This window comes from Pristiophorus japonicus, chromosome 1 (assembly GCF_044704955.1).
Source record: "Pristiophorus japonicus isolate sPriJap1 chromosome 1, sPriJap1.hap1, whole genome shotgun sequence".
NCBI classification, from domain to species: Eukaryota; Metazoa; Chordata; class Chondrichthyes; family Pristiophoridae; genus Pristiophorus; species Pristiophorus japonicus.
The window spans coordinates 281567258-281590832 of record NC_091977.1 but is presented as its reverse complement, the minus strand read 5'-3'; positions in this window follow the sequence as shown (position 1 = coordinate 281590832).

Below are 23575 nucleotides of genomic sequence, written 5' to 3'. Positions count from 1 at the left end.
ATTCCATTGGCCTTCCCAATCATTTGCTGTACCAGCATACTAACCTTTTGTGTTTCATGCACAAGTACCCCAGGTCCCGCTGTACTGCAGCACTTTGCAATCTTTCATCTTTCTCCATTTAAATAATAACTTGCTCTTTGATTTTTTTCTGCCAAAGTGCATGACCTCACACCTTCCAACATTATACTCCATCTGCCAAATGTTTGCCCACTCACTTAGTCTGTCTATGTCCTTTTGAAGATATTTTGTGTCGTCCTCACTCATTGCTTTTCCTCCTATCTTTGTATCATCGGCAAACTTGGCTACGTTACACTCAGTCCCTTCTTCCAAGTCGTTAATATAGATTGTAAATAGTTGGGGTCCCATCACTGATCCCTGCGGCACCCCACTAGTTACTGATTGCCAACCGGAGAATGAACCATTTATCCCTACTCTGTTTTCTGTTAGTTAGCCAATTCACTATCCATGCTAATATATTACCCCCAACCCCATGAACTTTTATCTTGTGCAGTAACCTTTTATGTGACACCTTGTCAAATGTCTTTTGGAAATCCAAATATCCACTGGTTCCCCTTTATCCACCCTATTCATTACATACTCAAAGAATTCTAGCAAATGTGTCAAACCTGGGAGTGGGAGATCATGGTGGTCAGAGGGGAGATTGTAGAGCCTGTGGGGGGTAGAGAACAGAGGATGATTAAGGCAGATTAGAGGTCAGGAGGAAAGACGCAGGTTGGTGGGGAGATTGGACATCAGGTAGGACACTGAGAAGTGTAAAGAAACAGATGGACCTTGGAGTGGAAGTCCACAGATCCCTGAAGGTAGCTGGCTAGGTAGATGAAGTGGTTAAGAAGGCATACGGGATGCTTTCCTTTATTAGCCAAGGTATAGAATACAAGAGCAGGGAGGTTATGCTTGAACTGCATAAAACACTAGGTCGGCCACAGCTGGAGTACTACGTGCAGTTCTGGTCACCACATTACAGGAAAGATGTGATTGCACTAGCGAGGGTACAGAGAAAATTTACGAGGGTGTTGCCTGAACTGGAGAACTTTAACTATGAGGAAAGGCTGGGGTTGTTTTCTTTGAAACAGAGGAGACTGAGGGGAGGTTTAATTGAGGTGTATAAAATTATGAAGGGCCTAGATAGAGTGGATAGGAAGGACCTATTTCTGGATTGAATTCCATTTGCCACTCTTCTGCCCACTTGACCTATCCATCAATATCTTCCTGCAGTTTACAGCTTTCTGCCTCACTATCAATCACACGGCCAATTTAGTACTGAGCCTTCCAGTCACAAAAACACCTGTCAACCATTACCCTTTGCTCCTTCCACTGAGCCAATTTTTGATCCAACTTCCAACTTTCCCTTGGATCCCACGGATTTTTACTTTTCCGACCAGTCTGCCATGCTAAAACCAATGTAGACTACATCAAATGCATTGCTCTCATCGATCCTCCTTGTAACCTCCTCAAAAAATTCAGTCAAGTAAGTCAGACACGACCATCCCATAACAAGTCCGTGCTGACTGTCCTTGATTAATCTGTGCCTTTATAAATGACGATTAATACCATCTCTCACAATTTTTTCCAATAATTTTCCCACCACTAAGGTTAGGCTGAATGGGCTGTAATTATTCGGTCTAACCCTTTCTCCCTTCATAAACAGCATCATCATAGGCAGTCCCTCAGAATCGAGGAAGACTTTCTTCCACTCTAAAAATGAGTTCTTAGGTGACTGAACAGTCCAATACGAGAGCCACAGACTCTGTCACAGGTGGGACAGACAGTCGTTGAGGGAAAGGGTGGGTGGGACTGGTTTGCCGCACATTCTTTCCGCTGCCTGTGTTTGGTTTCTGCATGCTCTCGACGTTGAAACTTGAGGTGCTCAGCGCCCTCCCGGATGCACTTCCTCCACTTCAGGTGGTTTTTGGCCAGGGACTCCCAGGTGTCGGTGGGGATGTTGCATTTTATCAAGGAGGCTTTGAGGGTGTCCTTGAAACGTTTCCTCTGCCCTCCTTGTTTGCCGTGAAGGAGTTCCAAGTAGTGCGCTTGCTTTGAGTCTTGTGTCAGGCATGCGAACAATGTGAACAAAGGCATGACCTTCATAAACAACGCTACAACCTTAGCAGTCCTCCAGTCCTCCGGCACCACATCTGTATTGGAGACGATGGGAAAATAATGGCCAGAGCCTTCGTGTGTAAAAATACGTGAAAGCTGCATAAAAACAGGAGCGAAGCATTTAACCTACAGCAGTCCTGCTGCACACTTCACCATCAGACTGGGCGACAAGTAGATAAAGAAGGAACAGTGCTTAGCTCACTCACTAGGCTCTCAGATAAACTTCACTGCTTGTCTCGTCAATCTCTGTCTCATTTTTTCAGGGCTGTCCACAGCAGGAACCGCTGGAGTGAGCAGACAAACAAGGCAGTGGGAGAGGCAACCAGGCACAGGAGAACCAGAGCTTTACACGCTCGGACCTCCGAGCCCTCCTAGAGAAAACAGAGCTAAGCAAATAGCGGCTCCTGGGTGCTTGTGCCAGCAAACCTGCCAGGAATCTCATTTGATTTGTGGGGGAGGCAAAAAGTTGGTATAACCTCATTAAATTCATCATTAACTGGAATGCTAGCCTCTGTAAGACTTTCATGACTCGGAATGGCAGCTGACTGCCTAGCCTCTATTTACTGCGCGGGAGTCAGCAATATGACAGAAGATCATCTGCTGCAGGGTAAAAACATGCTGTGTATTAATATGCAGAGATTGGAGCAGAATAATATTATCGGAATGATGAAAGTTCTTGCTCATCACAAGTGCATACATTAGTTCATTTTCACCACAGGGAAACATTTCTTCTGTGTGCTACCTGTGCTACACTTCACACCCAGACGAAATTGTTCTTTGTGTGGTGATTGCTGCTAGTTCTCGGCTTTGATAGCGAGGATGTGCCCTGTCACATTTTCAATGTAAGGTGTCAGATTTTGATTTTTGCACAGCATCAGTCAGAGATTTTTACAATAAAGGAATTCCATTCTGAAGCAAAGGAAATAAATTAGAGTAGTGAATGATATAAAAAAAGCTGCAGTATTTTCTTCACATGCACATTTAGCTCAGCCTCAGCAACATGCCCAGAAACTAGGGTGTCCCTATTATCTTTATTTATTTAATTAATTATATCAGTTTGATAGATTAGTTTATAATTAGAATTAGATTGTGCAAAGTAAATTTGATAATTATCTTAAATTCCTCGGGTTCTGCCATTCCTCTTGATTTGCGCTGATTTTGAAATCACTTTTACATAAGAACATAAGAAAGAGAAGCAGGAGTAGGCCATCTGGCCCCTCGAGCCTGCTCCGCCATTCAATAAGATCATGGCTGATATAATCTTGGCCTCAACTCCACTTCCCTGCCGGCTCCCCATAACCCTTGACTCCCTTATCGTTCAAAAATCTGTCTATCACCACCTTAAATATATTCAATAACCCAGCCTCCAATGCTCTCTGAGGTAGAGAATTCCAAAGATTCACGACCTTTTGAGAGAAGAAGTTCCTCTTCATTTCTGTTTTAAATGTGCGACCCCTTATTCTGAAACTATGGTCCCTAGTTCTAGATTCCCACAAGAGGGGAAACATCCTCTCTGCATCTACTCTGTCAAGCCCCCTCAGAATCTTATATGTTTCAATAAGATCACCTCTCATTCTTCTAAATTCCAATGAGTATAGGGACAACCTGCTCAACCTTTCTTCATAAGACAACCCCTTCATCTCAGGAATCAAGCTCGTGAATATGGCAGGACTGACATATGAAGAAAGACTGGATCAACTAGGCTTATATTCACTGGAATTTAGAAGAATGAGAGGGTATCTCATAGAAACATATAAAATTCTGACAGGTTTGGACAGGTTAGATGCAGGAAGAATGTTCCCGATGTTGAAGAAGTCCAAAACCAGGGGTCACAGTCTAAGGGTAAGGGGACATTTAGGACCGAGATGAGGAGAAACTTCTTCACTCAGAGAATTGTGAACCTGTGGAATTCTCTACCACAGAAAGTTGTTGAGGCCAGTTCATTAGATATATTCAAAAGAGACTTAGATGTGGCCCTTATGGCTAAAGGGATCAAGGGGTATGGAGTGAAAGCAGGAATGGGGTACTGATGTTGCATGATCAGCCATGATCATATTGAATGGCGGTGCAGGCTCGAAGGGCCGAATGGCCTACTCCTGCACCTATTTTCTATGTTTCTATGTGAACCTTCTCTGAACTGCCTCCAATGCAAGTATATCCCTCCTTAAATAAGGAGACCTAAACTGTATGCAGTTTTGAGGTAACTTATTCAATTTTATTCCCAATCTTTGTCTGGGTCTCCACTCTCACCACTTGGGAACTATTCATTTGAAATTTTAGAGTTCACATCGCATTGGCTGCAATTCTTCTGCAGTGAATATGACACTCCTTCAACAAGGTGTCCTCAGCCCCCAAAGCCGAAATCTGAAGCCGTGCCGATTTGGCTGCAATTACCCTGGATATTTTACACTGCAGGGAAAGTGAAACTCTACGTGTGATTTGAAGTCAACCGCAAGGTAAAATCAGGCCGGTGGGCATTTAAAGAGTCCCGGCTGACTTCTCCATAGATTTCATGCCTGTTTCACACCCAATCTGATTTTAACCTATTCTCCTCAACAGGCAGCAAAGGCACCCGACTGACAGTGCGGTCGTAGAACATGCAGATTCGGATCGAATGGGGTCATCGAGCAGAAGAGGCTACTTAAGGTCGGTTATAATTTCCTTGTGCGGCTAGAAGGAATAGGAACATTACTCAGGGCCCAACAAGGTAGGTGAGGCCTCCCCTGTCCACATACACCACCCACCCATCCCCCGCCCCACACACACACCCCCCCACATCCCACCACCACTGCGCCCCCCCCCCCACACATACACGCCTTCCCCCGCACCACCGCCCCCACATACACACACACCTCTTCACAACCACACAGCCCTTGCACACCCCTCCCTCCTACCACCACCACCACACACACACACACACCTTCCCCCCACACACCCCTTGCCGCCTTCCCCCCATCTCCATCCCCACACACCCCCACAATCCCCCACCACCGCCCCCCCCACACATACACATACACCCCTTCAAAAACCACACACTCCCCAAACACCCCTTTCCCCCCGCCCCCCCACACACACACCCCTTCACACCCCTTCCCCCTTCCCCCACACCCCACCCCCACACCCCTTCCCCCACGCACCACCCCTCCCATTCTCCCCCCACACACCTTCCCCCAACCCCCAACCCCATACCCACACACCCCTTCCCCCACGCACCACCCCCATTCCCCCCACACACCCCCTTCCCCCACATCTGCCCACACACACACACCCCTTACCCTCGGCAACACCCTCCCAGTAAGTTACTTTCTTGCTAGAAAGCTTTCCTCTGGTGCCGGCCCGAGGCCCCTTCCAGCTGAACATCAGTCACTGCTTTGGGTGCTGTTGAGGGGGATGACTCATCAGGGGAGGGCAGCAGCAGCCAAGTTCATGGCACTGTGGCTGGCTCTGTTGCACAGGAGGGCAGGAAAAAGAGTGGGAGAGCGATAGTGATAGGGGATTCAATTGTAAGGGGAATAGATAGGCGTTTCTGCGGCCGCAACCGAGACTCCAGGATGGTATGTTGCCTCTCTGGTGCAAGGGTCAAGGATGTCTCGGAGCGGGTGCAGGACATTCTAAAAAGGGAGGGAGATCAGCCAGTTGTCGTGGTGCACATTGGTACCAACGACATAGGTAAAAAAAAGGGATGAGGTCCTACGAAACGAATTTAAGGAGCTAGGAGCTAAATTAAAAAGTAGGACCTCAAAAGTACTAATCTCGGGATTCCTACCAGTGCCACGTGATAGTCAGAGTAGAAATCGCAGGATAGCGCAGATGAATACGTGGCTTGAGCAGTGGTGCAGCAGGGAGGGATTCAAATTCCTGGGGCATTGGAACCGGTTCTGGGGGAGGTGGGACCAGTACAAACCGGACGGTCTGCACCTGGGCAGGACCGGAACCAATGTCCTAGGGGGAGTGTTTGCTAGTGCTGTTGGGGAGGAGTTAAACTAATATGGCAGGGGGATGGAAACCAATGCAGGGAGACAGAGGGAAACAAAAAGGAGGCAAAAGCAAAAGACAGAAAGGAGATGAGGAAAAGTGGAGGGCAGAGAAACACAAGGCAAAGAACAAAAAGGGCCATTGCACAGCAAAATTCTAAAAGGACAAAGGGTGTTAAAAAAACAAGCCTGAAGGCTTTGTGTCTTAATGCAAGGAGTATCCGCAATAAGGTGGATGAATTAACTGTGCAAATAGATGTTAACAAATATGATGTGATTGGGATTATGGAGACGTGGCTCCAGGATGATCAGGGCTGGGAACTCAACATCCAGGGGTATTCAACATTCAGGAAAGATAGAATAAAAGGAAAAGGAGGTAGGATAGCATTGCTGGTTAAGGAGGAAATTAAGGCAATAGTTCGGAAGGACATTAGCTTGGATGATGTGGAATCTATATGGTTAGAGCTGCAGAACATCAAAGGGCAAAAAACGTTAATGGGAGTTGTGTACAGACCTCGTTACAGTAGTAGTGATGTTGGGGAGGGCATCAAACATGAAATTAGGGGTGCGTGCAATGAAGGTGCAGCAGTTATAATGGGTGACTTTAATATGCACACAGATTGGGCTAACCAAACTGGAAGCAATACGGTGGAGGAGGATTTCCTGGAGTGCATAAGGGATGGTTTTTTAGACCAATATGTCGAGGAACCAACTAAGGGGGAGGCCATCTTAGACTGGGTGTTGTGCAATGAGAGAGGATTAATTAGCAATCTCGTTGTGCGAGGCCCCTTGGGGAAGAGTGACCATAATATGGTGGAATTCTGCATTAGGATGGAGAATGAAACAGTTAATTCAGAGACCATGGTCCAGAACTTAAAGAAGGGTAACTTTGAAGGTATGAGGCGTGAATTGGCTCGGATAGATTGGTGAATGATACTGAAGGGGTTGACTGTGGATGGGCAATGGCAGACATTTAGAGACCGCATGGATGAACTACAACAATTGTACATTCCTGTCTGGCGTAAAAATAAAAAAGGGAAGGTGGCTCAACCATGGCTATCAAGGGAAATCAGGGATAGTATTAAAGCCAAGGAAGTGGCATACAAATTGGCCAGAAATAGCAGCGAACCCGGGGACTGGGAGAAATTTAGAACTCAGCAGAGGAGGACAAAGGGTTTGATTAGGGCAGGGAAAATGGAATACGAGAAGAAGCTTGCAGGGAACATTAAGACGGATTGCAAAAGTTTCTATAGATATGTAAAGAGAAAAAGGTTCGTAAAGACAAACGTAGGTCCCCTGCAGTCAGAATCAGGGGAAGTCATAACGAGGAACAAAGAAATGGCGGACCAATTGAACAAGTACTTTGGTTCGGTATTCACTAAGGAGGACACAAACAACCTTCCGGATAAAAATGGGTCAGAGGGTCTAGTAAGGAGGAGGAACTGAGGAAAATCGTTATTAGTCGGGAAATTGTGTTGGGGAAATTGATGGGATTGAAGGTCGATAAATCCCCAGGGCCTGATGGACTGCATCCCAGAGTACTTAAGGAGGTGGCCTTGGAAATAGTGGATGCATTGGCAGTCATTTTCCAACATTCCATTGACTCTGGATCAGTTCCTATGGAGTGGAGGGTAGCCAATATAACCCCACTTTTTAAAAAAGGAGGGAGAGAGATAACCGGGAATTATAGACCGGTCAGCCTGACATCGGTAGTGGGTAAAATGATGGAATCAATTATTAAGAATGTCATAGCAGTGCATTTGGAAAGAAGGAATATGATAGGTCCAAGTCAGCATGGATTTGTGAAAGGGAAATCATGCTCGACAAATCTTCTGGAATTTTTTGAGGATGTTTCCAGTAGAGTGGACAAGGGAGAACCAGTTGATGTGGTATATTTGGACTTTCAGAAGGCTTTCGACAAGGTCCCACACAAGAGATTAATGTGCAAAGTTAAAGCACATGGGATTGGGGGTAGTGTGCTGACATGGATTGAGAACTGGTTGTCAGACAGGAAGCAAAGAGTAGGAGTAAATGGGGACTTTTCAGAATGGCAGGCAGTGACTAGTGGAGTACCGCAAGGTTCTGTGCTGGGGCCCCAGCTGTTTACACTGTACATTAATGATTTAGACGAGGGGATTAAATGTAGTATCTCCAAATTTGCGGATGACACTAAGTTGGGTGGCAGTGTGAGCTGCGAGGATGATGCTATGAGGCTGCAGAGCGACTTGGATAGGTTAGGTGAGTGGGCAAATGCATGGCAGATGAAGTATAATGTGGATAAATGTGAGGTTATCCACTTTGGTGGTAAAAACAGAGAGACAGACTATTATCTGAATGGTGACAGATTAGGAAAAGGGGAGGTGCAAAGAGACCTGGGTGTCATGGTACATCAGTCATTGAAGGTTGGCATGCAGGTACAGCAGGCGGTTAAGAAAGCAAATGGCATGTTGGCCTTCATAGCGAGGGGATTTGAGTACAGGGGCAGGGAGGTGTTGCTACAATTGTACAGGGCCTTGGTGAGGCCACACCTGGAGTATTGTGTACAGTTTTGGTCTCCTAACCTGAGGAAGGACATTCTTGCTATTGAGGGAGTGCAGCGAAGGTTCACCAGACTGATTCCCGGGATGGCGGGACTGACCTATCAAGAAAGACTGGATCAACTGGGCTTGTATTCACTGGAGTTCAGAAGAATGAGAGGGGACCTCATAGAAACATTTAAAATTCTGATGGGGTTAGACAGGTTAGATGCAGGAAGAATGTTCCCAATGTTGGGGAAGTCCAAAACCAGGGGACACAGTCTAAGGATAAGGGGTAAGCCATTTAGGACCGAGATGAGGAGGAATTTCTTCACCCAGAGAGTGGTGAACCTGTGGAATTCTCTAGCACAGAAAGTTGTTGAGGCCAATTCACTAAATATATTCAAAAAGGAGTTAGATGAAGTCCTTACTACTCGGGGGATCAAGGGGTATGGTGAGAAAGCAGGAATGGGGTTCTGAAGTTGCATGTTCAGCCATGAACTCATTGAATGGCGGTGCAGGCTAGAAGGGCCGAATGGCCTACTCCTGCACCTATTTTCTATGGTTCTATGTTTCTATGATCTTATTGAATGGCGGTACAGGCTCAATTGGCCAAATGGTCTACTCCTGCTCCTAATTCTTATGATTTTATGTTCCCACCTTCCTTCTCTCTGATGGGCTGCTACTATTCTCTGTCCATTCTGGGTGAGCAGCACGCACATGAGGCCCAGGATTTCAAACTACCCAGCCTCACACTGCATACGTTGGGTGCGTTTGGTGCACCCCTCTCCCAATGCCCGCCTGAACCCCACACCCAGTTAAAATTCATCCTTACTTTGCTGCAACACAATCCAAACAGCATGACCATCCCATCAGACTAAGCAGCTGAGATCTTGCGTACTTTGGTTACCATAGCAAACGTCTCGTACAATAGCTTTGTTCTTTTCACATGCCATATTGATTTTGCACTGCACTCATGGTTGTTCAAACAATAAAATCTGTCATTAAATTGCACAATGATTGAAGAGAATGCTGGAAAGGAACCAGTTTGATGAATAGAAGTGTGACAGTTTAATATCTCTTTCAAAAAAGTCTTCCATTAAAATAACTTTTTCCTTGTGTATTAGAAATGAGAAATTAGCTTTGAGTGGTTGGCGGGGAGCAAGCGTGCTGCTATCCTGAGAGAGGACAGCAGATCCCAGGGATGGTAATGGGCCGCGAAAGACTTTTCCCCCAGTGTCGAACCACTAATGACTCCCTCTAAATTCTGACATCATCATCATGCACAGTGTCCCGTTAGCGCCCCGGACCCTAAATTCGGTATTGTCCCCTAAAGCTGCGCCGGGCGATGCCAGAGATGCCAGTGACAGCTTTAGGGGGCGCATACAGGGCAGCCGGCCGCTCACGGGGCACAAGTTAAGGGGAGATGTGGGCCTTTGCAAAAATTTTTTTCCGATTTTGTCGAGCGCTTTGACCGCAGGGTTCGTGTCGTGGTCAGTCAACCCGGTATCCCCGCTCTCCGGTAGTCCATGGAGACCCGTTTCATCCCTGCAGAGTCTGCAGCTTGGGCTCTTCCTATTAATGAAGGGAAGAGCCCTCCTATGCGACGGCGCTATACGGCCCAGTGGGTAGCCCTGTGCCCCGCTCCCAAACCCACCGCCCAGAAAGGAAGTGGAATTTTGCATTCCACTTCCTTTCAGGGGGAGGGGTAACACGAACTTAGCGAGCGGGTCGGGACTTCTGCACCTGCCGCAAAATGTCCCGCCTCCTGGATGTCACTGTCCCCAAACAGATTTTCTCCCCCTATGATTCTATGAAATATGATTTTCTGCAGCAGGGCTAGTATGCGGGCTCTCTCTCTCTAGCAAGCTGTTTCCTGAGCCGTCCTACCACTTCTGCTGCTGCTCAAGTTTTTTATTACAATTGCTCATTTTTACTGCCTAATTAGTACCTGGCATAGGTTGTCGTGGCACATTCTTGGTATTGTACTTCCTCAGGATCAAGGTAACAAAAAAATGTATTCGTTCATGGGATGTGGGCATCACTGGCAAGGCCAGCATTGATTGCCCATCCCTAGTTGCCCTTGAGAAGATGGTGGTGAGCCGCCTTATTGAACCGCTGCAGGCCGTATGGTGAATGTACCACAGTGCTGTTAAGGAGGGAGTTCCAGGGTTTTGACCCAGCGACGATGAAGGAACGGCGATATATTTCCAAATTCTACAACAATCATGATCCAACTCTCTGACAGAATTGGTCCACAGGAGCTGGAAACTCCAATCACTCTAGTCCCAGGCTACAAAGAACAGAGCAGGCTTCCATGGTTGAAACCTCTTGCCAGCATATTTAACATTAAATTATTAATATTATGGCAAAATTTATTGACTTAAGCAAAATATATTTAATTCTGTTTATCTGTTTCTTATGTTAAGAATGTTATTCGAACCGTTATTTATTCACCTGGGTCCGAAATTCATTGTGGCAACTTGAAAAATAAAATATTTTGATTTGCAATGGGTTAAAATTGCAGTCTTTGAACAAATTGTTTTTCTGTGTGATCTGTCCTGACCTGTATTGCAGAAAATCAGCATGGTAACCTTCTGGATTTCATCAAATCTGTACGTATTCACACAGAAGGAGCAAATACCAAATGTACTCTTCGGATGAAAGGGGGTCTGATATCGAGGAATTAGACCAGAGTGTGTGTGTGTGTGTGTGTGTGTGTGTGTGTGTGCAGACATAATTCAGTCGAAAGTCACACTTTCTGTCCTTGTGTTACATTTCAAATGTAAATGCCACAGGATTGTGGGAAAATCCATCTCTTGGGATAGAGATTGGTTGTAGCTTGTTTTTGGGCGTGTCACTAATGGCGCACAGACAGCGCGCACCTCAAACGGGAAGCCCGTCCCAGATTGGGCCTTGGACCTCATTTAAAGAATTTAGCTGAGCTGCCAGCATCTGTTGTGCATCCAGAGGCAGATCGAGAGGGAGAATTTGGAGCTGAGTGCTTGCCAGTTTAGCAGAGGAATCTTAAAATGGGCATTATTCCCCTCATTTACACATGTAAGTGGGTTAACACCTGTTTTAGGTGGCTTCCAGGGATGCATGAAAGATCACCCAGCCAAATAGAGGGGGTGGGGGGGGACAGTGTTCCAGGCAATGTTCCCCATAAGTTGCGTGGTTGAGCTCCCATGCAGCCAGCTCAATGGTTTTTAAATGGGAAAAACCGAGGTATTTTGAATTTTTAAAAAATTTGTTCCTGGGATGTGGGCGTCGCAGGCAAGGCCAACATTTATAGCCCATCCTTAATGGCCCTTGAGAAGGTGGTGGTGAACTGCCTTCTTGAACCTCTGCAGTCCGTGTGGTGATGGTACTCCCACAGTGCTATTAGGGAGAGAATTCCTGAAGTTTGACCCAATGACGATGAAGGAACAGCGATATATTTCCGAGTCAAGATGGTATGTAACTTGGAGGGTGTTTATGTATGCAATAAAGGTTCAAACTGAGTACTGTTTAACTAAGCAAGGTCCAACCTTAGCTCTGCTTTATTTAGGCCCAAAGTGCCTGACTCACAAAATGGCTGGCCTTTTATACCAGAGCAGGACCCTGTGCGTGCTGCTCAGTGGCCTCCAACAATGACACCATCTGATGGCTACAAACAGCATGTACATACAGGACAGAGGGGAACTTGCAGGTGGTGGTGTTCCCATGCACCTGCTGCCCTTGTCATTCTAGGTGGTAGAGGTCGCGGGTTTCAGAGGTGTTGCTGAAGAAGCCTTGGCAAGTTGCTGCAGTGCATCTTATAGATGGTACACACTGTAGTTACGGTAGGCCGGTGGTGGAGGGAGTGAATGTTTAAGGTGGTGGATGGGGTGCCAATCAAGTGGGCTGCTTTGTCCTGAATGGTTTCAAGCTTCTTGAATGTTGTTGGATCTGCACATGCCCAGGTAAGTGGAGAGTATTCCATCACACTCCGGACTTGTGCCTTGCAGGTGGAAAGGCTTTGGGGAATCATGAGGTGAGACATTCACCACAGAATACCCAGCTTCTGACCGGCTCCTTTTGTCACAGTATTTATGTGGCTGGTCCAGTTCATTTTCTGATCAATGGTGACCCCCAGAATGTTGATAGTGGGGGATTTGCTGATGGTAATACCGTTGAATGTAAAGGGGCGGTGGTTAGAATCTCGAGTGTTGGAGATGTTCATTGCCTGACACTTGTGTGGCGCAAATGTTACTTCCCACTTATCAGCCCAAACCTGAATGGTCCAGATCTTGCTGCATGCAGACATGGACTGTTCCATTCCATGAATAGCTGCAATTGGGCTGAACAGTCCCTTAAAGGGGACAGGCACCAAAAAAAAACCAATGGGAACATTGAATCCAGGAATCCTTGGGGCGCACAGCATTGCTCCCAGAAACTTGTACTTATTTGTCCCTGTGTTTACCCAGGAAAGTGAGCTCCTCCTGCTGATAAATCTTTAACAAACTAAATCATTGTTATATATGTGGACTTGTAGTTACTCTGCACAGCCACCAGAGGGCTCATCCACTGGAGTTCCAAGGGATCCCATAATCCCTTGGGAGCACAGGTATTTAAAGAGGCTTCACAGGTTGGAGAGGCACTCTGGAGACCTGCAATAAAAGACTAAGGTTACACTTTACTTTGAGCTCACAGTGTTCAATCTGACTCTTTCTCCATACACAACAACTGGCGACGAGATACAGATAGCGAACCAAAAGATGCAGAGAACAGTGGGCATCTTGGAGAAATTTTTGGAGGGAGATGATTGGGAAACTTTTGTGGAGCGACTCAACCAATACTTCGTGACCAACGAGCTAGATGGGGAAGAGAGCGCTGCCAAATGAAGGGCGATCCTCCTCACCGTCTGTAGGGCACCAATGTATGGCCTCATGAAGAATCTGCTCACTCCATTGAAACCCATAGAGAAATCGTACGATGAATTGTGCACACTGGTCCGAGAGCATTTGAACCAGAAGGAAAGTGTTCTGATGGTGAGGTATCGGTTCTGCACCTACAAAAGGTCTGAAGGTCAGGAAGTGGTGAGTTATGTCGCCGAGCTAAGATGCCTTGCAGGACATTTCAGATTTGAAGGACATTTGGAGCACATGCTCTGAGACTTTTTTGTACTTGGCATTGGCCACAAAACCATACTTCGAAAACTTTTGACTGTAGAGACCCCAACCTTGAGTAAAGCCATTGCGATAGCCCAGGCGTTCATTGCCACCAGTGATAATATGAAGCAAATCTCTCAACACATAAGTGCTGTTACAAGTACTGTAAACAAAGTGATGCTGTTTTTGAATCGTAACCTACAGGGCAGGTCACACATACCTGCAGCTGCATGTCCGCAGATGACTCAGAGTCCACCATCAAGTGTGATGAATGCACCATCATTAACACCTTGTTGGCGCTGCGGGGGTGATCAGCGTTTCCATTTATGCCAATTCAAAGAGTATGTTTGCAATGGCTGTGGAACAATGGGACACCTCCAATGAGTGTGCAGGCGAGCTGCAAAGCCAGTTAAACCTGCAAACCACTATGTTGCAGAGGAGGACATATCCATGGAGGATCATGATGAACCAGAGCCTCAGATAGAGGAGGCAGAAGTGGCAGCGTACAAAAGTCGGATCCGGGCGACGAAATGCGTCCCGAACCCGAAAGCGCGCAGAGTTCCAAACAGATAATCGTGATCCACCCTGTTGAACGCCTTCTCTTGGTCTAGAGCTAGGAAGGCGACCGACAGACCAGCCTCCTGGGAATGATGGATCAGATCCCTCCAGCGCAACAGCTCTACCAACTCTTTTGGGGGAACAAAATAAACAGTAGATCAAGTGCCCCCCCGATCTGGGGGACACTCCAGACACTTAACTGCCCCTTTTTCTAATAAATGTTTTTTTTTTGTTTTTTTGGGGGGGGGTTTTGTGGGGGTTTTTTGTGATTTTTTGGGGGGGGCATTAAAACCATATATTTTACAAGTGCCCCCTATAAAAGGGGAGGGGGACACTAAAAATCCGGCAATTAAAGCAAAGTAAACTTTAAAACACATAAAATCAAATTAAAATTTGGTTGCCGGGGGTAACGCTGCACTCCAGTCCCTCCGGCGCCCACCTCTCGCAGAAGGCCGCGAGCGTACCGGTGGACACCACGTGCTCCATCTCCAAGGACACCCTGGCACGGATGTAGACACGGAAGAGAGGCAGGCAGTCAGGCTGAACGACCCCCTCGACCGCCCGCTGCCTGGACCGGCTGATGGCACCCTTGGCCGTGCCCAGGAGCAGTCCTGCGAGGAGGCCCTCGGACCTACCCGCTCCCCTCCGCACAGGGTGCCCAAAGATCAGGAGTGTGGGACTGAAGTGCAACCAGAAATTGAGGAGCAGCCCCTTTAAATAATGAAACAGGGGCTGCAACCTCGCACACTCCATAAAAACATGGAACACGGACTCTTCCAGACCGCAGAAATTGCAGGCGGCCTGGGAGTCCGTGAACCGGCTTAAAAATTTGTTGCACGGCACTGCTCCGTGCACCACCCTCCAGGCCAAGTCCCCGATAAATAGTGGGAGGACTCCCGCGTAGAGTGCCCTCCATCGGGGACCCCCGCCTCCTCCGGACGGCAAGATGTTGTGCGCAACAGCTCTACCAACCTGTGAGCATACCCACAGGTGCATACATTACAGAAGGAAATATAATGCTCCACCCTGACCAAGAGGGTGTCTGTGATCTATTTAATGTAGCTGTAGACTGCAGACTGTGGCATTCAGCTGATGTGTGCTGTAGCAGACGGAGAGGAGCAAACAAATTAAGGGCTGTGGTGACTTTGAGGGCCACTGGCAAAGCATGGCCCAGCTGGCAGTAGGGTCTGCTCCAGGAGCATATAGAGGTCAGCAACAGACTGCCTGGATAAGTATAGCCTCCTCCTGCATGCTCCTCAGTTGGTCCAAAAATGTTACTCTTGTCCTGTATCCCCTGTGTGCTGGGTTTGGCCCCCTATGAGCAGCTCCCCCTTACCTACAGTCTTCTGAACAGCCCTGCTACTGTGGCGATTGCTGAGGTTGCTGCTGCTGCTCCTCCACCAATCCCACCACCCAGAATGGAGATGCAAGGATAGGCCCCATCTTTAAAAGTGCTATTATATTTAATAAAGATTTGAAATGATTTTTATAGATATTACACTTGTAATTGCCTACTCCATTTGGTTTTCATGTCATTCAATAGGTGACAATGTGGAGAACGTAAAGGGCTCACTTTGTAATATCATGCTCATTGGTAGCAACAAGCCCGTTTATATTCCAACTAGGGAGTGAAAGAACAACATGGGAAAGAAAGAGAATGCAGTAGTGGGATCCATTTTATTCCTTATCTTTTCTTTCTTAACCATGCACCTTGTCATATAAAAAGAAAAGAAAGACTTGGATTTATATAGCACCCTTCACGACCACCGGACGTCTCAAAGCATTTTGCAGCCAATGAAGTACTTTTGGAGTGTAGTCACTGTTGTAATGTAGGAATCGTGTATAACGTATAGCAGATTGATTGTGGGTGAATTGTTGGATACTGAGCTGTGTGTGTTGCTCCTGCCCTTGTCCCAGCTTCCTGTTATTAATACTCACAAGCCAGATTGCCATTAGTTGCAGTTAGTTAATGTGAAGCCGACTATAGCAGGTTAGGAAACAGAGCCTCTATCAGTCGCGCCCTACATAAGGTGTATCCAATAGGTGTTGTCTTTCTCTGCGATTCCATTAAAGTATAGACAAAAGAATGTCCATCGTGCCTGGCAGACCCTTCACAGAAAATCTATTTTAAAAGCATCACCAGCATGGTTCAGTAGATATTGAGTGATGTGTATGAGATTATAGAAGTAAATTGCCAAGAACCTTTCCCACCATCAACCATTTCAGGACTATTAACGCTAATCAGACCTCTTCTTATTTAATCATTGATCTTCTCTCATTGTTCAGAGAGGTATTGACCATTAAAATACTGTTCATCAAGTACTTTACTGCTCCGTCTGCCCATTACTCCCAGGACACAAAAGCTTCAATTCATCCCTCTGAATCCTTTCTTTAAGTTCAACTAAGCTACAAAGGCACTAGGCATGTGCTGTGCATATCAGAACATTTAAAATACTTCACACTAGGCAGCAAAATCAGCAATCGTTAGGTGTTGGGAACGACAGCAGCGGAAGTGGCCACAGAGGGAACAATCAGCGGGAGTTGGGAACAAGGCCAATAGGAACAGTCCTCCAAGTCCTTCAAGAGGCGGAAAAATTGCCACTTGCCTACTGCTGCCCGGAAAAAACTTCCAAATAATGTGCCGCAAAGCGAATCACATGCAGAAAAACTCGAAATCAAACCCGAGCCAAAGCAGCTCAGTATCAGCTGTGGCTCAGTGAGTAGCTCCCTCGTCTCTGAGTCAGAAGGTTATGAACCCAAGTCCCACTCCAGGAACTTGAGCACACAAATCTACACTGACACTCCAGTACAGTGCTAAGGGAAGTGCTGCACTGATACAGGTGCTGTCTTTCGGATGAGATGTGAAACCGAGGCCCCATCTGCTCTCTCAGGTGGATGTAAAAGATCCCATGGCACTATTTTGAAGAAGAGTAGGGGAGTTATCCCTGGTGTCCTGGCCAATATTTATCCCTCAATCAACGTGAGTAAAACAGAATATTTGGTCATTATCATGTTGCTATTTGTGGGAGCTTGCTGTGCGCAAGTTGGCTGCCGTGTTTCACACATTACAATAGTGACTATACTCCAAAAGTACTTCATTGTCTGTAAAGCGCTTTGAGATGTCCGGTAATTGTGAAAGGCACTGTAAATGTAAGTTTTTCTTTCCTTCATGCAGCGATGGCAGTGGCCACCAGACACGGAGTTGCTGCAAAGACCAGTGGCACTTGAGAAGGGGCCACAGAGCGAAGTCAGGGAAACTACAGAATGACTGCTGGGAACTAGTGAGTAACATGCAGTCGCTCCAAAAGGAGCCAGAGTAAAGACAGAGAGGAGGCAGGAGGTGTGATATATTCTTACAACATCACTAAGAAACACACTACACACAAGATGGCTCTTAACAGAAACTGTCATCATGTGACTTTGTCACATGACCCTTTTATTGTATTTACATCAGTAGTTGCATTACCACAGTGGTCCACTAGGTGGAGGAGTAGTCCACTGGCAGGTGCTCTATTACAGAAGGCTCTGAGAGAATGAACTGGAGCAGTCTACTGACAGTAAAGTAGAATTTATTTTGTGGCTGTAAGGTGCATCAGCCATGCCTCAGTGGGTAGCATCCTCGCCTCTGGGTCAGAAGGTTGTGGATTCAAGTCCCACACCAGAGACTTGAGCACAAAAATCTAGGCTGACATTCCAGCGCAGTGCTGAGCGAGTGCTACATTGTCGGAGATGCCGTCTTTCAGATAAGATGTTAAACCGAGGCCCCATCTGCTCTCTCAGGTAGACCTAAAAGATACCATGGCACTATTTCAAAGAAGGGCAGGAGAGTTATCTATGGGTTCCTAGACAATATATATCCCTCAATCAACCTGAGTAAAACAGAATATCTGCTCATTATTGTTGTGTATAGAAGAACTCCATGAGGCTGAGTACTGTCAGCTAAACTTAATGTGACCTTAGCCTTCTTTATTACAACTCCAGAGTGCCTAAACAACATAGCAGCCAACCTTTTATACCGGCCCTGCACATGTGTGCAGGCGACCATTAGGACTCAAGTATGGCAAGTATTTCATCATTACAGACATAACATCACTCCCCCCCCCACCCCAAAGTCTTCGGTACAAGTTATTTACAAGTTGAGGCGATCCGGAGCCCTTCGCTCCCTGGTTGATCGCCTAAGTTCAAACCCTGGCGTGTGTGTGAGTTGGCCGGACCATTGCTGCACTGCAATGGTCTGACTTGACTGTCAGGAATGGTGGGTTCATCCTCGTGATTGACAGCGAGGTCGATTGCTGGTTGGGTGTGTGTTGGTTCGTCGGTGGTGATGTTCTCTTCAAGTCGATCCTGGTTGTCAGTAAGTCGCAATTTGGTCTGATCTAAATACTTTCTGCACGTTTGGCCATTTAACAGTTTGATAATAAACACCCTATTTCCTTCCTTGACCAAAACAGTGCCAGCAACCCACTTGGGACCATGACCATAATTTAGAACAAATACAGGGTCGTTATCAACGTCACATGAAGCAGCCGTATGATCGTGGTACATGTTCTGCCGATGTCGCCGGGTTTCCACGTGATCATTAAGATCCGGGTGGACTAGGGAGAGCCAGGTTTTGAGGGCTCTGTTCATAAACAATTCTGCCGGGGGAACCCCGATGAGCGAGTGTGGTCGCGTCCGGTATCTGAGCAGAATGCGAGACAAGGGGGTCTGCAGGGATCCGTCCGTCACATGGTTCATGCTCTGCTTCATTGTTTGGACTGCCCGCTCTGCTTGACTGTTAGACGCGTGCTTAAACATAGAGACATAGAAAATAGGAGCAGGAGTAGACCATTCGGCCCTTTGAGCCTGCACCACCATTCAATAAGATCATGGCTGATCATCACCTCAGTAGCCCTTTCCTGCTTTCTCTCCATACCCCTTGATCCCTTTATCTAACCATATCTAACTCCCTTTTGAATATATCTAAAGAACTGGCAACAACAACTCTCTGCGATAGAGAATTCCAGAGGTTAACAACTCTCTGAGTGAAGAAGTTTCTCCTCATCTCGGTGCTAAACGGCTTACCCCTTATCCTTAGACTGTGACCCCTGGTTCTGGACTTCCCCAATATAGGAAAATTCGTCCTGTATCTAATCTGTCCAGTCTGGTCAGAATTTTATATGTTTCTATGAGATCCCCTCTCATTCTTCTAAACTCCAGTGAATACAGGCCCAGTTGATCCAGTCTCTTCTTATACGTCATTCCCGCCATCCCGGGAATCAGTATGGTGAACCTTCGCTGCACTCCCTCAATAGCAAGAACGTCCTTCCTCAGATTAGGAGACAAAAACTGAACACAACACTCCAGGTGAGGCCTCACCAAGGCCCTGTACAACTCCAGTAAGACCTCCCTGCTCCTATACTCAAATCCCCTAGCTATGAAGGCCAATATGCCATTTGCCTTCTTCACCACCTGCTGTATCTGCATGCCAACTTTCAATGACTGATGAACCATGACACCCAGGTCTCGTTGCACCTCCCCTTTTCCTAATCTGCCACCATTCAGATAATATTCTGCCTTTGTGTTTTTGCCACCAAAGTGGATAATCTCACATTTATCCACATTATACTGCATCTGCCATGCATTTGCCCACTCACCTAACCTGTCCAAGTCACCCTGCAGCCTCTTAGCATCCTCCTCACAGCTCACACCGCCACCCAGCTTAGTGTCATCTGCAAAGCTAGAGATATTACACTCAATTCCTTCATCTAAATCATTGATGTATATTGTAAATAGCTGAGGTCCCAGCACTGAGCCCTGCGGTACTCCACTAGTCACTGCCTGCCATTCTGAAAAGGACCCGTTTATCCCGACTCTCTGCTTCCTGTCTGTCAACCAGTTCTCTATCCACGTCAATACATTACCCCCAATACCCACTAACATGTGCTTTAATTTTGCACACCAATCTCTTGTGTGGGACCTTGTCAAAGCCTTTTGAAAGTCCAAATACACTACATCCACTGGTTCTCCCCAGTCCACTCATCTAGTTACATCCTCAAAAAATTCTAGAAGATTTGTCAAGCACGATTTCCCTTTCATAAATCCATGCTGACTTGGACCGACCTTGGACCAACGAGGCAGACCTGACATGCTTGATGCCATTGCGGTCATAAACTCGTTGAATTGTGAGCTGGTGAAACACAGTCCATTGTCGCTGATAAGGATGTCGGGCAAGCCATGGGTGGCGAACATGGCCCAGAGGCTTTCAATGGAGGCTGTGGACATGCTGGATGACATGCATTCAATCCATTTGGAGTAAGCGTCCACAACTACGAAAAACATCTTTCCTAGAAAGGGGCCAACAGAATCTACATGGATCTGGACCACGGTTTGGAGGGCCATGACCACAGACACAGTGGAGCCTCCCTTGATGCATTGCTCAGCTGCGAGCAAGTGTTGAACTGATGCACGCATGACTTCAAGTCCGAGTCAATGTCAGCCACCAAACATGCGACCTGGCAATTGCCAAATACACTTAATTTGGCGACAACAGTGTTAACAGGTTACTTACTGATATAAAAAAGAAAAAGAAAAGCTACTCAGCAATCACCAGCCAAAGGGGTAAGTGATTGGCTGGTGATTGGTGAGTAGCTTTTCTTTTTCTTTTTTATATCAGTAAGTAACCTGTTAACACTGTTGTCACCAAGTTATGTCTTTCTAAGGGTTAAGTCATGGCACGAGAGCTCGGTCACATGATATGCTCCACCTGTACCATGTGGGAACTCAGGGACACTTCCGGTGTCCCTGACGACTACGTGTGGGGGAAGTGTATCCGCGTCCAGCTTCTGACGGACTGCGTTGCGGCCCTGGAGCTGAGGGTGGATTCACTCTGGAGCATCCACGATGCTGAGAATGACATGAGTAGCACGTTGAGTGAGTTGGTCTTACCGCAGATGAAGGGTCCACAGCCAGATAGGGAATGGAAGACCAGCAGGAAGAGCAGTGCAAGGAAGGTAGTGCAGGAGTCCCCTGCAGTCATCCCCCTGCAAAACAGATACACCTCTTTGAGTACTGTTGAGGGGGATGACTCATCAGGGGAGGGCAGCAGCAGCCAAGTTCATGGCACTGTGGCTGGCTCTGTTGCACAGGAGGGCAGGAAAAAGAGTGGGAGAGCGATAGTGATAGGGAATTCAATTGTAAGGGGAATAGATAGGCGTTTCTGCGGCCGCAACCGAGACTCCAGGATAGTATGTTGCCTCCCTGATGCAAGGGTCAAGGATGTCTCGGAGCGGGTGCAGGACATTCTGAAATTGGAGAGAGAACAGCCAGTTGTCGTGGTGCACATTGGTACCAACGACATAGGTAAAAAAAGGGATGAGGTCCTACGAGACGAATTTAAGGAGCTAGGAGCTAAATTAAAAAGTAGGAACTCAAAAGTAGTAATCTCGGGATTGCTACCAGTGCCACGTGCTAGTCAGAGTAGGAATCGTAGGATAGCGCAGATGAATACGTGGCTTGAGCAGTGGTGCAGCAGGGAGGAATTCAAATTTCTGGGGCATTGGAATCGGTTCTGGGGGAGGTGGGACCAGTACAAACCGGACGGTCTGCACCTGGGAAGGACTGGAACCAATGTCCTAGGGGGAGTGTTTGCAAGAGCTGTTGGGGAGGAGTTAAACTAATATGGCAGGGGGATGGGAACCAATGCAGGGAGACAGAGGGAAACAAAATGGAGACAGAAGCAAAAGACAGAAAGGATATGAGTAAAAGTGGAGGGCAGAGAAACCCAATGCAAAAAACAAAAAGAGACAATGTACAGCAAAATTCTAAAGGGTCAAAGTGTAATAAAAAGGCAAGCCTGAAAGCTCGGTGCCTCAATGCGAGGAGTATTCAGAACCCAGGAGAGAGCTCTGAGCTAGTTAGACTGGGTGAGAGCGCAGATGAACAGGACCCCAAGGAAGAATGCAAAAGGCAGGAGGTAACAGAGCAGAGTAGCACTGGGGTAAGTGTAAACCACAAGGTGATAGGAAGGGACAATATGTATGAATATAAAGTGGCTGCAGGAGGGGTCAAAACTAAAAAGCATGGTTTAAAAACTAGTATTAAAACACTCTACCTAAATGCACGCAGCATTCGAAATAAAGTAAATGAGTTGACGGCACAAATCATTACAAATGGGTATGATTTGGTGGCCATTACAGAAACGTGGTTGCAGGGTGGCCAAGACTGGGAATTAAACATACAGGGGTATCTGACAATTCGGAAGGATAGACAAGAAGGGAAAGGAGGTGGGGCAGCTCTGTTAATAAAGGATGATATCAGGGCAGTTGTGAGAGATGATATTGGCTCGAATGAACAAAATCATTGTGGGTGGAGATTAGAGATAGTAAGGGGAAAAAGTCACTGGTGGGCGTAGTTTATAGGCCCCCACATAATAACTTCATGGTGGGGTGGACAATAATCAAGGAAATAATAGAGGCATGTGAAAAAGGAATGGCAATAATCATGGGGGATTTTAACCTACATATCGATTGGTCAAATCAAATCGCACAGGGTAGCCTTGAGGAGGAATTCAGTAGAATGCATACGGGATTGTTTCTTAGAACAGTATGTTACAGAACCTACAAGGGAGCAAGCTATCTTAGATCTGGTCCTCTATAATGAGACAGGAATAATAAATGATCTCTTAGTAAAAGATCCTCTCGGAATGATTGATCACAGTATGGTTGAATTTATAATACAGATTGAGGGTGAGGAAGTAGTGTCTCAAATGAGCGTAGTATGCTTAAACAAAGGGGACTACAGTGGGATGAGGGCAGGGTTAGCTAAAGTAGACTGGAAACACAGACTAAACGGTGGCACAATTGAGGAACAGTGGAGGACTTTTAAGGAGCTCTTTCATCGTGCTCAACAAAAATATATTCGAGTGAAAAAGAAGGGCGGTAAGAGAAGGGATAACCAGCCGTGGATAACCAAGGAAATAAAGGAGAGTATCAAATTAAAAACCAATGCGTATAAGGTGGCCAAGGTTAGTGGGAAAATAGAAGATTGGGAAAATTTTAAACGACAGCAAAGAATGACTAAGAAAGCAATAAAGAAAGGAAAGATCGATTACGAAAGTAAACTTGCGCAAAACATAAAAACAGATAGTAAAAGCTTCTATCGATATATAAAGCAGAAGAGAGTGACTAAAGTAAATGTTGGTCCCTTAAAAGATGAGAAGGGGGATTTAATAATGGGAAATGTGGAAATGGCTGAGACCTTAAACAATTATTTTACTTTGGTCTTCACAGTGGAG